Here is a 14,577-nt window from a genome sequence, read left to right as displayed (position 1 = left end):
TATTTTTGCTTTAGACATTGATTCTGTAAACTGCCTAGTCATACACCCTATAAAAGAGATCTATATCTTGTATTTGCAGTTTTTATCGAGGGACGATAAATCAGCCATTGCTACTGTGACAAGTATTCGCGATTTGCGGTCTCTGCTAATAGCTTTTGGATCATACTATCGAGACCTTAACTAACTTCTCCTATCGGTATGCATGATGCCAACAAAATGCACTCTTGGCTGGGCCACTTTGTTGTTTTTACCACATGTTCACGTCATCTGTGATGTCACGGTGTTACAGAGAAGAGGCACGCCAACATGCAAACTATATTCATTGGCTAAGTATAACTTAACAGTCATTGTAACGAAGTTTCCAGAAAACAAGGGAACAATTTAGAACATTGATTTACCGCATCGCAATTTTGATAAGCCTTACTAGAAACTTCTCCATATTCCAGAACAGTCTATTGAGTTATTTTAAGGATATGTCATCATGAGCATCTAGAATGTTCTTGTTGGTAAAAATAGTGTTTTAAATATAAGTATGATGTAATCGGCTATTATAAATAAGGTTTTTCAGAAGTTTAAGAAACCAGTAAAAGTTAGGTCACAGACCAATAAAGTGGAAAATAAGAATCTTCTCCTAGCTTCGTGACAGTCATGTACTTCACAATATCGCTTTCTCGGAGAACTTTCGAAAGTAAACAAGAAGGGATTTAATAAATGCGTCAGCTTTAAAGCATGACGACTGCTTTTCGGTTTCCATCCAATCTATTTCGATTTAAACTTAACGAATCGCTGGAGAAAACTCTTCTAAACTCGCGGAGGAAATATCAAGGAATCAGTAAAATAGAACTTCTTCTAGGAATTTGAGCACTTCCTTAAAGTGGTAATCTTCTATGGAACTTTGGTGGCTTGTTACTGCGACCCTGCTGTGTTTATCTCTCCATTTAAGCAGATCAGGTAATTGCAATTTCAATAAGTCATGACTGTTAACGAATCTTGAGAAAAAACTCAAAGACAGATCCCCTATCTTGCTTCGCTAAAAAACAAAGCAATTGCTTCTCATATCGAGATCTAATATAATTGTTCACAGACCTTCCTTGGGCTGTTATACATGTCACGATGTTGGACGTTCTTGAAATTTTAGCTAACTTAAGGTTCATCGTTACGATTTCATGATAATTGAAAGGAAATATTGTTTACGTTTTGTAAACAGCTTTGAAAAAATGAAAAAATTTATTGAAGTGTCTATGTTTTTAGCTATAAGCTAATGGAGGACACTAAAAATATTTAAAAGTCAAATACATTTACATATGTAGATGATAGTTATTTACAGCAGATAATTAAAAAGATTTTAAAGTTATTTAGTTAAGTTTTAAATTTCAACGAGAGTTGAAAGGTCGACTATTGTTATGTTCTTCTTGAACGAATTTAGAGTTTCTATCGTTCTTAAGTGTCTTGGTAACTTCGAGCAGATGTTAGGTCCCATATATTTAATAGAATTCCTACCAAATCTTACAGTTTCGAATCTTGGCAGTTCGAAGTCACTGTTCTGTAAATTATATTGAGTGTTTTCTATATTAAATAAGTCAGAAATATTCTCAGGTACGAGACTGTGCTTAACTTTAAACATCAAAGTCGCAATGTCTTGTACGCGCCGATTGTTCAACGTCGGTAGTTTGGCGCGACTTAGCAGTTCTTGATAGGAAGCTGATCTAGTTTTGTACACCGCCCTAAGTGCTCGCTCCTGAATCCGCTAAAGCTTTCTCCGATCCGATGAATTACAAAAGTGCCATACTAGATGACAGTAGGTTAGGTGGGGCAGAATTAAAGACCTGTAAAGTGATAGTTTAGCATTACAGGGTATCAAATTGCGTAGCCACACTAGGAACCCTACTTTTTGACTGGCCTTAGAGCATAGATCACTGATATGACTAGTAAAATTCAATTTTTCACCGATTTGAACTCCTAAAAGCCGTATTTCCCCCATTCTCTTAACAGTATGACCATCAACAGAAAAATTTTGATTATCGTTGTCTTTTTCAACATTTCTCGGGTTGATCGTTAATAGCTGGAACTTTTCTGGGTTGGTTGAGAGATAGTTGTTCTTGTACCAGGATAGAGCTCTCTCTCCATGTATCTTGATACTTTGTGCGACAAGGTCATGCTTTTTCCCCGTGACATACATCTGATGGTCGTCGGCATACATGCTCAAATTAGCATTATTTATATGAAATGACATATCATTTTGGAACAACTTCCACAAAAGGGGGCCAAAGGACGAGCCTTGCGGGCAGCCAAGCACCATCCTTTTCCAGTCACTTGTCTCTCCTTTTATTTTCACTCTATCGAGCCTATTGTCAAAGTATGATCTAAGAAGGTGGAGAGAATTTTGTCCAAGCAAGGCCATAGGCCTCGAGTTTCTTTACGATTAGAGAATGGCTAAGAGAGTCAAAGGCTTTACTCAAGTCAGTAGACAGTATGTACACCAGCTCCTTTCTGTCAACAGCTGATTTCCAGTCTTCCACGCGTCTAAGTAGAGTGGTCTGACAGCTATGATGTCTTCTATAAGCTGTCATTCTCTGATAGAGAGTTGGATCATAGTGCCCGGTGATTTGCTTTCTGAGCATATGCTCAAATGTCTTATTTACGGTAACAAGGGACGTGATGGGACGATAGTTCTTCGCCAGTTGTCTGTCACCTTTTTTAAACACTGGCGTCCACTCTCCCATTTTCCACGCACAGGGCCATCGCCCCAGCTCGCTTTCTTGTGACATTGGGGATTTGGTATGTTCGTCGTGCTGTGTTTATCACAAAAAGAATTTTCATTCTAGTGTGAACCTATAACTCAAACTCCTCGAAAATTAAACTACATATATAGACTGAAAAGTGACCAGTAGGAATGACAAGCTGATCGAGCAAGAACAAATTTTTTTTGTTCATCTGAGCTTTAGCATTGATCCGAGGAGCCTCAATGAGAGTGCCATGACCTCACTCTTAAGTTTTAAAAAAGGTAATGTGATTGAATGGATAAATAGGAAAAAAAACAGCAGTCAAAGCTTTGGATATAACTATTTGTATGAGTCGCTACGTGATACTACAGTGAAGACATAGGAGTGAAGACTGTAAGAACAGAGGCCATCCTGCACCTTGAGCGGTTCATTTCTAACAGTCTTTCCTCAAAACGCTGTTGACCGAAAGTGTGGCTAAAGGATGTTTAACCGGATCATTAATTAGCCAAGAACTGTTGCTTTTTTTTCACATTACTGTTAGTCGTACACCCCTTCTCGTTTATTAACAAAACCCTTTGTTAATGAGATAGCATTGTAGCGTATGAGTTATTTCAGAAACCGAAAAATACAGTCGAAATAACGGGCACAGTTTAGTCCTTGTGTGAGTTAGTTATGTACCTGAAGCGTTGAGTTTGCCAAATAAAAGTGTGTTACGTTGCATTCTCATCATCTAGATTGCAGTGGCCTGTCCAATAAGGAAAAGACATAGGAAATCAAGACTTAAAATCATAAGAAATATTTTAATTCAGCAGAGCCAAATGTAGTTGTGTATTTGAAGCTGTCAACAGTAATCATTGTCAATTCTAATTTTCATTCTTAAAATTCAATTTCATGAAGTCATGCTAAGGCTGGTCACCTTTGAACTTGAATCCGCACTGGGAAGATCAAAATATGATCTTTAAATGTTTCATGATGAAACATTTAAAGACAGACTTATCAAATCTTACCGACGCTTGTTCTGATCTACGAAAAAGAGTTTAAGTAATAGTGAAATGTGTTAACTTTAAACCCAATGGTCTAGTGAAGAGAGCAGTTACAACATTTTTTTTACAACAGCTTGGTGCAAATGAACGAAAATTCTTACATCACACGGTCTGAGTTTGTGGTTCGAAGCCCTACCCTCTGTGCTCAAGAGGACTCGTTGTGGAATCAGGTCATGATTTTATAGCAGCTACATTTAGAAAAGCACACTGCGCTTATACAGAAGGCGGCCTGACGATTTCTTAGCTCGGTCGTCCAAAACAAGTAGAAAGCATATTGTTAGTTTTTTCCCAAATGGCACCAAGAAAAGAAAAAAAAAAACTTTGGTTGCCTAACCTGGAATTTAAAATTGGTGTTTGGACTGGCTCGCTGTTCTAATTTAGAGGTGGAGCATCTTAAACACGAATTGACGCGGTTTAAGGTTGAAATCACCGAGAATTATTTTCCGAAAGCTCAAGCTGTATGATTAGCATAAGCCTCTCAGACTCGTTCACATTGAATATTCTGACTTAAAGTCCTATGGAAAGGAGAGAGTGAGAAGGGGAAAACAGGGTCGTCTAACAATAATTTTTTTTAATGCGAATTTCAAGTCCAGAGGTGCGTGACTCTTAACGCCATATAAAATCTGATGATTGGTTCATTGGTTCATTGGTTCATTTATTTCACACTATTTACATAAAATTAACATAGATAGAAAAGTAAAGTTGCAAGAAATGATTACAGAATAAAATAAATAAAGTGCAGATTATAAAAATGTATGTGGTGGCCAAAGTAGCAAAGGTTTTCTAGTTGGCCACCACCTACTTTTAGATAAATATTGAACCAGGCAAGAATCTATATAGGAAGAGCTTAAAAAGAGAAGAACAGACACACATACAGACAAACAAACAACAGCAACAACAATGGACGAAAGCAGAGACAGAGACTAAGGAGAGGAAAAGAACAACGCATCATCAGCAACAATAGCAGCGGCAGCAGCAACAAAGACTTACATATAAGCGGACAATTATTATTACTATTATTATTATTATTATTAACTGTTATTACTATAGTTATTTACATATGAATTGTTACATACTATATATGTGATCACTAAACAGATGTTATATACAATCGCTTCATTGAATCAAATCTTGCATTCTGATTGGTTAACGAAGCGAGGTATTTAGCGTGGAATTGCGGGTTGAAAACGAGGCTAAGTGAAATTGTTTCGCATATACGTCACTAAGCACAACAACTATCGTCAAATTGTTACAAAGTTTGGTTTCTAAGTCAATTTAAAATGTTTTCAAAACCATTGTCACGTTCTAAAGAGCAAAACAAAACAAAGCGTTTTCAAAGTGAGCCTGAGGTTCTTCCTTGTTTTGAACTGAACTTCAAATTCTTGGAGAGGCATGAAAAACCTTTTTCGCTCGCGACAACCCGAAAGGGAGAAAATCATTTGAACATGGCCCAGATAAAACAATCTCCGAGCAAACAGGTCACGCCAACCTAGGTTCTATATTCATCTACAGCCATAATCTTTTAGAAAAACGACAAAGGATGTCAAGCAAATTGGCTGGGTTTCAGTCGCACCACTACGACTGTCATAGCTGCCAACGCCAGCAATGGTCCACGCACTAAATCTTTGCAAGAAATTTATGTCAGCAGCCTTGCACTTCCATCAGTAGTTGGCATTAATAACACAACATCAATAAATAATGGCATTGATGATTTAGCAGCAAGAGTTCTAGGTGGATTGTTCACCAATGTATCGTTCAACAACTCTCCAGTGAATATTTCCATCAACTTTCAGTCTAATGCTCATCCCAATGATTCAGCTAATGGCAGTCGCCTGAAGTGAATTTCTACAAATAAAAAGATTAAAGTTTTTGGTCTTTTCATGAAACACTTCTTTGTTTTTAAAGGAATAAAGTATCGATCAATACACGTATTTACACTTTAAGGCACTTACCTTACATTAATCTTGATGTTATTGCACTTGAAATCATTGCTTTCGCTTGCACACTTCATTTCTCTTAGTTTGCCACCAAAGATGTAATAGGTGTAAATTATTTTCCTTCTCGAGCAAATTATTTGGAATTACGCCGAAGAAAGAACGGTAAACGGCTTGTAAATTCAGTGAAATACCACTATTATCCTTATTTAGTGTGAAGCTTGTTTAAAAAGTTCGAAAATTAATGTAAAATCAAGCACGAGGTATTAATGGAATTGTCGAATTGTTGTTGTCCTTTTTTGTCATCGCGTAAGTCTTCTTCTTGAGGGGTAAAAAAGGAAGAAAAGCTCTGTTCAGCCATCAAAATTTTTTTGTTGAGTATGACAACGCAAGTGTCAAGTAAAAGCGAGTGACCCACGCATCGCGCTCTCTATAAAACTGTGAATAAGCCATTTTTCGCGCTCCTTATTCTCTTTAATACGGGCGCGCGCCAAAACCACATTTAAGAAAAAGATTGAATGAAAATAAAATTTCACTTGACCATAGATTACCTAGCTTTCTGAGCACCGCTTTTTATAGCCTTCAATTAGGCGTTTCTTTGTTGTCAGTCCGCAACCGCAAGCATTTCGCCCTCGAAAACCGCCTGATCGCAACTTACGCTTTTTAAACCGCCCATTCTTCACGATACTGTTTTCTAAATTTTTCTATTCTCATGATACTAATTTTTATAATTCCGAAAACATTTTAACCTACGGGAGTCTGTCAGTCTATCTAAGAATTCGCTGCAAACGAATTTGCTAAACGTTTTTGTTAAGAGCGTGGCTATTGTTAATTATTGCTGTTGTTCACTTTATATCACCCTGGGATTTACTTTACTCATCCAACCGTTTGATTGACAGCAGCTGAAATCTGCAAAGAGACTCATGCATTCCCAAAGCTTTACCTGCTGACCAATCACAACTGACTGGTTCAGGATATGCAAATTGTTATGCTGCCCGCTGATTAAATAGGCGCTGCAAGTACATGTCGCGAAAGACAACAGCATTCTGGGCGATGGGATAAAAACAAACAATAACATTGCCGATTTAATTTCTTGTTTTCTTATTTTCATTCAGTTATGCGATTCAAGGAAAATTCATTACCTGACTCGTGAATTCCGCGTTAAATTGCACTTGAAAACCGATATCGCACGAATCGCGAAGCGATTCGTGCGATATCGGTTTTCGTGTACAATTTAACAAGGAACTCCCTCGTCAGGTAATCAATTTTCCTATTTTATTTCATTGATGAGAGATCAGGTGGGCCATATAAAGTTTCTTAAACCCGTTACATGTTTTTATTTTTTTTAATGCCAAGGGGACAGTTTCCCATATAGCTGAAGCAGAGTACTTAAAAGTAAATTTGCCTATGTTTGTTCTGACTTGTGGTCGGTGAAAATTAAGTTTGGCGGATTGTCTGGTGTTATAGGAGTGGACAGCTGTTATAGGTATTAAAAAATTATGGAAAATTGCAGGAAAAGTTGTTGGATTGTTATATAGTCTAAATGCAAGTAAGCAGATTTTGAATCTCACAACATTGTCAAATTTTAAAATTTCAAGGATTTGATAGTAAGGGGAAGAGGGTTCCCGTTTGTTCCCGTCTGTTTGCAAAAAAGATACTTCGGATGCATTTATTTTGTCTAGTACTGAGTTCTTTAAATTAGTCTGATAAGTGTTGCCCCAACACATTGAAACCATAATTAAGATAAGCGTAAATAAGTGCATAATACAGTTGTCTTAGCATCCTTAAATTTAGGCAATTGCGCAATTGGTAGAGGATTCCAAGGTTTTTAGTCAGTTTGCTTTGTACATGTGCTATTTGAGTTTTCCAATTCAAATGCTCATCTAAATAAATGCTTAAATATTTGATACTAGCTTTACGATCAATGTTTGAAATATTAATATTGTGTATAGTTGGCTTCTGTGGAAATGTTATTATCATAAAGTTTGTTTCTTCATGTTAATAGACAGTTTATTAAGGTTACAGAGGTTAATTACTTTCCGAAGTTCTGAGTTCATCACTGCCTCAAGGTCTTTTGATGTTTTAGTGGCATAGAAAATATTAGCATCCTAAGCAAAAAGTCGAAAGGAAAGCATACCTGAAGAGTTGGCAAGATCGTTCATGTAAAGAAGATGAAAAACGAAACATTACCAAAAGGAAAAAAAAAAGACCCGTTGGCTATGAATTAAGACATTCATCAACCGAGTGCTGCTTGCAGCTTGGCTGAGTTTGTGAAAAACCTTAGACTAAATAATCACTTTTGTTATCCTCTCGTTTAAGGTGCACTATACCAAGGATATGAGCATGTTTACGTTTCCCTGAAAGGAAGCGATTCCAACGACTGTGGCACATCCGTTCAGCCATGCAAGTCCATCGCTAAGGCTGTTCAAATAGTGGACACAGGTGGATACATTCATCTTGATGGCGCAGGCACGGAGCGAAAACCCTACGACTGTGGGTTGTCAGGGGTATCCACACACCATTCCGGCATCATTGTCCAGAAGAGTTTGAAAATTGAAGGTTTAAACTCCAGGCCTTTTGTGTCATGCGCCGATGGCTTTCATGTCGTCAAGTCTGATAGTCAGCCGTTGAGGATCTTTTTGTCTGGTATTGTCTTCAGGCAAACGCCGCTAACCTTCCAAGACGGGGATAATCTAACGATTTCAAATTGTTCTTTCAAAGAACAAAGCTTCACTGCGATAAGCGTTTATGCAATAAGTAATTGTGTTATTCGTATAAACATAGATGGCTTTTCATATTTCGAGAACAACACTTCTTGTTTGGATGTCATTTGGCGAAACCCTGATCTGGTGGATGATCAAACTATATTCGTAAATATGAAACATGTTGTGTTTTCGGGAAACGGACTCCAAAAACAACTTGCGGGGGGTTTAGTTACCATCCGATCAGAACTCAAGCATCCACCTCATTTGCACGTCCAACTCTCTTGTATGCACGTCACAGCGACAAACAACTATGGGTATTTCGTAAATCTTAACCTCTCAGAAGCTATGACGAGTGAAATGTATACCGATATCGTGCTAATCAACAATACCGTCCCTGAACCAAGTTCTGATGGGAAAAAGTACGGCACGGTAAACAGCTTAGTTAGTTCTCTAACTAAGACAACACATGCGACCTTCCGTAACGTAAAGTGTTCCCAAAGCCGTTTTTTGCGATGTATCAAAATTCAGTCTGATGAGTCGCAAGTGGAAATTCAAAATTCGACGTTCGTAGAACTACAAATTCCAAACAAGCGCGGGGGAGCGATTTTCTTTAACTCAAGAGTAAATGGTTCCCTAATTCTTTACAACAGCACGTTTCACCGGAATACAGCTAAAGGCGGCGGGGCTCTGTTTGCACACAGTCAAGATGGAACCCTGCAGTTAGAAATCACCAATTGTACCTTTACGGAATGTGCTGCAGAAACTTTTGGATGTGCAATACTTGTTGGAGATCAAACAAACAGAGCAGGCTGTTTTAACCTGATTGCGAACTTTAGAAATATCAGAGTGCATGATTCTTATGGCTACCAAAACAGATGCGACAGTGTTAGCCTCATGTTAATTAATGGAAAAGTGATGATTGATGATTCTTCTTTGAGAAACAACAGTAGGTCCACGGCTGGTACCCTGGCAGTTATGAACACAGGTGGTAATACTGATTTAATTATTTCTGGATGCACATTTTCCCATAACGCTGTTAATGCGAAGGAAATCACTGTTATGGCGCATAAAAGTGAAGCAGGCAACGTTACGATTGCAAATTGTGATATGATTAGCCAAGAAACTGGCAAAAGTCGGGCGGTGTACATAACTTCAAACTTTAGGACCAGACTGTTTGACGTTGTAGTAAGGTCGTACTTCTACGCGCTGTATATCAGTGGTTCGGATTATTATATACTTAACACCTCATCCGATGCTTATCCCTTTTACTTGTCAATTTTCAATTGCACCTTCCAGGATAATGTCAGGGCCATTAATGCAAGTTCACCCGACCCTACTCAGGTGGAATTAACAATTGAGAATACTATTTTCATCACCAAAGAGTCTACCTCGGACTCATTTGGACTTCACTTCTTCATACTACCTTTGAAAAAGATCCACAACTCAAAAGTCATGGTCGAAATAGACAATGTTACATTTACCTCTTCGCCGTGCAACCTCTTGGCTTTTCTATTTAAAGGAAACAAACACATTCGCATCAGAAAGTCTCAATTTACTAACTGCTTTTGTACGAATATATGGGTTTGGTATAACCTAAGAACTGATTACAGTGTGTACCAATTTTCTACTGGAGCCATTTCAGTTTTCTCAGTTTATGATAGCATGTCAAGCCCAGGATGTGTTAAAGATAAGAACCACAACGATACTCATCCTACTTGGAGTTATCTGACTCATGTTGAATTCGCAGATACGTTATTCGAGGGTAATGGAGGGCTTGATGCTGGTGGAGTACATTTGTGCAATGGTCACACAACCTTTAAAAGATGTTTTTTCAAGAATAACTTTGGAATCGAACAATCTGGTCATGTTTATCTAGACTATGGAACTGGAAAAGCAGATTTTATCGACTGTATATTCAACTCGACAGCAAAAAAGGTGACATCGAATGTGACGACTTTTCGAAGGTCAGCCTTCGTGCTGTCGGACAGTAATGGACTCATTAGACTTCGAAACACAACCTTGTCCTCTTTCAATCCAGAAAGTACTCTGTATCCTGTGTTTTACATCTCCAGCGGGAGTTACGTCTACATGGATGATAATTCAGCCATACAATGCCCTATTGGCAGCAAGCTTCTGTTTGATAATGCCACGCACTTTGTTTACACTGAATACAATAAAAGCTTTTGCAGGATAAATGTTACGGTCCTGAAGTACTCTTGTCTGCGCTGCTCTCTAGAGTATTACAGCATAATACGTGGAACTTCTCGTGGTTTATTGTTAAACAACGCAGTAAAGTGTCTTCCATGCCCGTTCGGGGCAAGTTGTGTCGAAAGAAATATAGTGGCCAAACCTAACTTTTGGGGTCATCTAAATAGATCATCAGTCCCACCATCACTGACGTTCTTTGCCTGTCCAGAACATTATTGCCGAAAACCAGGCCCAAACACAAATGGTTACAACAGTTGCTCAGAGAACAGAACAGGAATTCTTTGTGGTGAATGCATTCCAGGATACAGTGCAACTCTGTTCTCAACACAATGTCGTAAGGATGAAGAATGTGACAACTATTTGTTCTGGGTATTGACTGTCTTGTTAACGATGGTTCTTTCGTTATATCTGTTAAGAAAACCACCAACTTTAAGTTTTCTTCTCTATAGGATAATTTGGTTTAGAAAGAAGGAAAGCAACCGGGAAGACAGCACGGTTCATGAAGTTGACCACCACAGGGATAACGCCTACATAAAAATAACTTTTTATTTCTACCAAGCTGCTGAACTGTTGATGGTCAATTCAAAAGAAAACCTTCTGCAAAAGGTGCCATGTATCGCTGCAGTTATCGCCGCGTTTAACTTTAAGCTACGTACCCTTAATGAAGGGCTCGGTTGTCCTTTCCCTGGGCTAACATCGGTGACAAAGCAATTGGCTCTTTCTGGCACTGTTCTCTTGACAATGGCTGACATCGCACTCATTTATTTCTTCCACTGTGTTATCAACATGATAAGGTGCAACAAGAGGCCATCCATCTTCCATTACATGGCCGTCATCATGGAAGTGTTGCTGTTAGGTTACGAAAGGCTGGCAGAAACGTGCCTCAAATTGATAACCTGTGTCTCAATCGGATCTGAAAGACGGCTTTTTATTGATGGAAATGTCACGTGCATGCAATGGTGGCAGTATCTTGTTCTAGCCTATATTGCAGTGTTTATTGTCCCTTTCATTGTCGTTGTTTACCTCGGATCATCCAAGCTGCACAAGGCTTCAATAACTGCACCTGAATTTCTTGCTGCGTGCTTCCATTGCCGTTTCTTTTCTACTGGTTTCTTAAGAAAATGAAGAAGCGACCAGGGAATATATCTGTTGGAGTACAAGCTGGTGACAAAGATGTCTTGGAAGTTCTTCACGGTCCTTTCCGTCCACCTAAGAACGACGATAAAGGGACACTCTACTGGGAGAGCGTACTGATTGGCCGAAGATTCATTCTCCTTGCTTGTCATTCGTTTATAACAAGCCCGATGCTGCGAATGATCGCCATGGCTACAGTTTGCTCTCTGATAGCACTCCACCACGTATCCAAGAATCCTTTTCGAGAACGAATGGCCAACAGGGCTGAGACAATTTCCCTTTCTGCTTTGTTGATAATATCCATAATAAATCTTAGCGAAGCAACCCTGATATCATTTGGTATCACGATCACAGGGCCTTACGGACGTTTTCTTGATGTTATGGAATGGTTTGAAGTTGGTGCATTGGCAGTTGTACCGATATCAGTGTCTGTTCTTGTCATGGGTGCCATTGTTTCCCAATTCGTCCGGGCTTTGTTATTTCTTTTTGGGCAAGCTGGCAGGCTTTGTTGTCGGTATGACAGCGCTCTTTTTTCCAGGAACGAACAGAGAATATCACTATTGAGTACTGCTGAGTGAGAACTTGAAAGGCCTATTTTGTTTGATAATTTTCATCACACACTTTTGGAGAAATGATTGTTAAGGATACAAGTTTTAAGGTAATTTCTTTCCAACTTTTATGGCAATATTATTTTTTCCTATACAAGCACTGAAACGTAGAATTTGAAGGATCAAAGAAACTCTTTACAGACGTGAGACATCACATTTAGTGTAAAAGAAAGATTAGGTCTTAGCGAAGAAACATGTGCCTTTAGCTTAAAAATATTAGCAGAGAATAATGCTTTCAAATAGGCTGCTGATGCAGATGTAAATGTGTCCGGTTTTGGAGTTCTACTGAAACTTTTAGTTTAGTTCGAACATAAAGAAACACTTTATTATTATTATAGCTATAATGTAAGTGAAGCAGTACGATTGTTGTAAAGATATGCTAATAAATTATAGCTATGTTTATAGATTATTTCAACGGTGTTTTAAAGGTTTAAGGTTTCTGTCCAACTACTCGGATATGCGATGAGAAATTTTCTCACCAACTAAGGGTGTGCAGAAATATAAAACCCTACGAAATCATTTCTTATATGTATCAACGCTTACTTCAAATATTTTCGTAGCGCTTTGTCCCAGACTCAGCTTCCTTTTCCTTCACCTAAAATCCATGAATTTCTTTTGCATTGATACAATGTTTTTCATAGCCCCAACATCCGAAGGAAATAGAGTCGAGTAATTTGCCATTTTTTTTTGAGCCGGAAAACTTGCCAATCGATGCAAGCAATTACATGTAAAATACATGGCTGATAAAGCCACTATTATATCTTTGTTGTCGTTGCAATTGTTGCGTTCAAATTACAATGTTACACATAGGTTTGATTCCCTATTAATTGACCTTTTCATGGGTTTTTTTTTATACATGAACGGATAATGCCAGTCAATGTATCGGCCACCATCATGCATTTAGAAGAAAGTTATGATCAACTTGTAGGATCAAGGCTTACTCTAGCGTGAAGCAAAATTGATATAGAAACGTTTGCTCTGTACTTGTTATATATCTTCGATTTTCATAAAAATCTTGCTTAAAAGAAAATAATACATAAAACCCTGAGATAGTGAGGTTATTGGTTTCTAATTATATATAATCAACGATGTAAGGGGAAATGCACCCTCATTGATAATACGCCAAAATTAGGCAGAGGAACTCCGCAGCAATGTTCGGCGGAAAGGGATTATATTCAGATTAGACGTTCATTGTCAACTTCACTTTAAAGCAAGGGCTAGAGTTCGGCTTGATTTTAGAACTTCCGAAGAGACACCCTGTAGCTCACGGTAAATTTGATGATTTCATGTCAAATTATTTTTACGTATTACTTCCAACAGCTAATGACTGTTGGAACATTCATTTAATAAAAGTGTTTAACCTCCTGCTTTTGTTTATAATGTTCAAATGATAATTGACTGCCTCGAAAATATAACCATGATTCTTTAACAAATCTTACTAAAGCAAGGATTTCCACTAGAAAAAGGCTGTCACGAATATTCTTTGTCATATGTATATAAAGGGTCATATTCCCAGAGATTTTGATCCCTTTTAGAACCTTCAATATTCCTTTAAAGAGAAAAGGGAAAGAATTCCACTCGCAGGGAATGCATTTAATCCTAATAAAAATTCTTTCAAGACCGATACTTTGAAAGTGGTCCGTTAAAGTTGAACTCACCACCTTAGCGTTATCAGCACCACGCTCTACCGACCGAGCTAACAGAGCAGATGCTTGAAAAGAATAATCCCCTGCGCAAAGAATTCCTGATGCAGAAAATAGCCTTTGATCAATTGATGAATTAATGAATGAATAAGTAGATATTTAGATGAATAATTGGATTAATACAGAAATAAAGTAGAAACAGCAATAAAATTAAGGGATGTTATGAATGACCAGAAAATTGATCTGCGTTTGACTTCAATGTTTTCTGCCCTTAACTGGCCTTACTAGTGGTCTAAAGTGTTCACATCATGAGCCGAAAAACGTATTGTCACACACCAAGACAATAAAATCTCTTGCACCTAATGATACATTTTATCCTGATATATACTGGGGTACTGTAATGTATTAAGCCGCTAAGTATGCTGGGATAGAAGGAAACCTTTGCTTTTGATAGCGGCGGCCATGTTACGTTTGCAATGAAACTAGTTGAGTTAAATCTTTTTGTTTGGATACTTTATTGCTCTTGGGACCATTACAGGTACAGTAAAGCTTTGCTGAATTAAACTGAGGATTGGACAG

The 14,577-nt window shown here is 38.1% G+C and overlaps 1 pseudogene across 1 annotated transcript; it reads left to right on the top strand.

The window, feature by feature from the left end:
* Positions 1 to 769: 769 nt before the first annotated feature.
* On the top strand, positions 770 to 12,887 carry LOC111347123 (uncharacterized; annotated as a pseudogene). Its single transcript, XR_015991955.1, has 2 exons — positions 770 to 951; positions 8,020 to 12,887. The product of XR_015991955.1 is annotated as an uncharacterized LOC111347123 (transcript).
* Positions 12,888 to 14,577: the final 1,690 nt, after the last annotated feature.

This window comes from Stylophora pistillata, chromosome 9, assembly GCF_964205215.1.
Source record: "Stylophora pistillata chromosome 9, jaStyPist1.2, whole genome shotgun sequence".
NCBI lineage: Eukaryota > Metazoa > Cnidaria > Anthozoa > Scleractinia > Pocilloporidae > Stylophora > Stylophora pistillata.
Note: the sequence above shows the minus strand (reverse complement) of the source record. Positions and strands in the feature narration are given on the sequence as shown.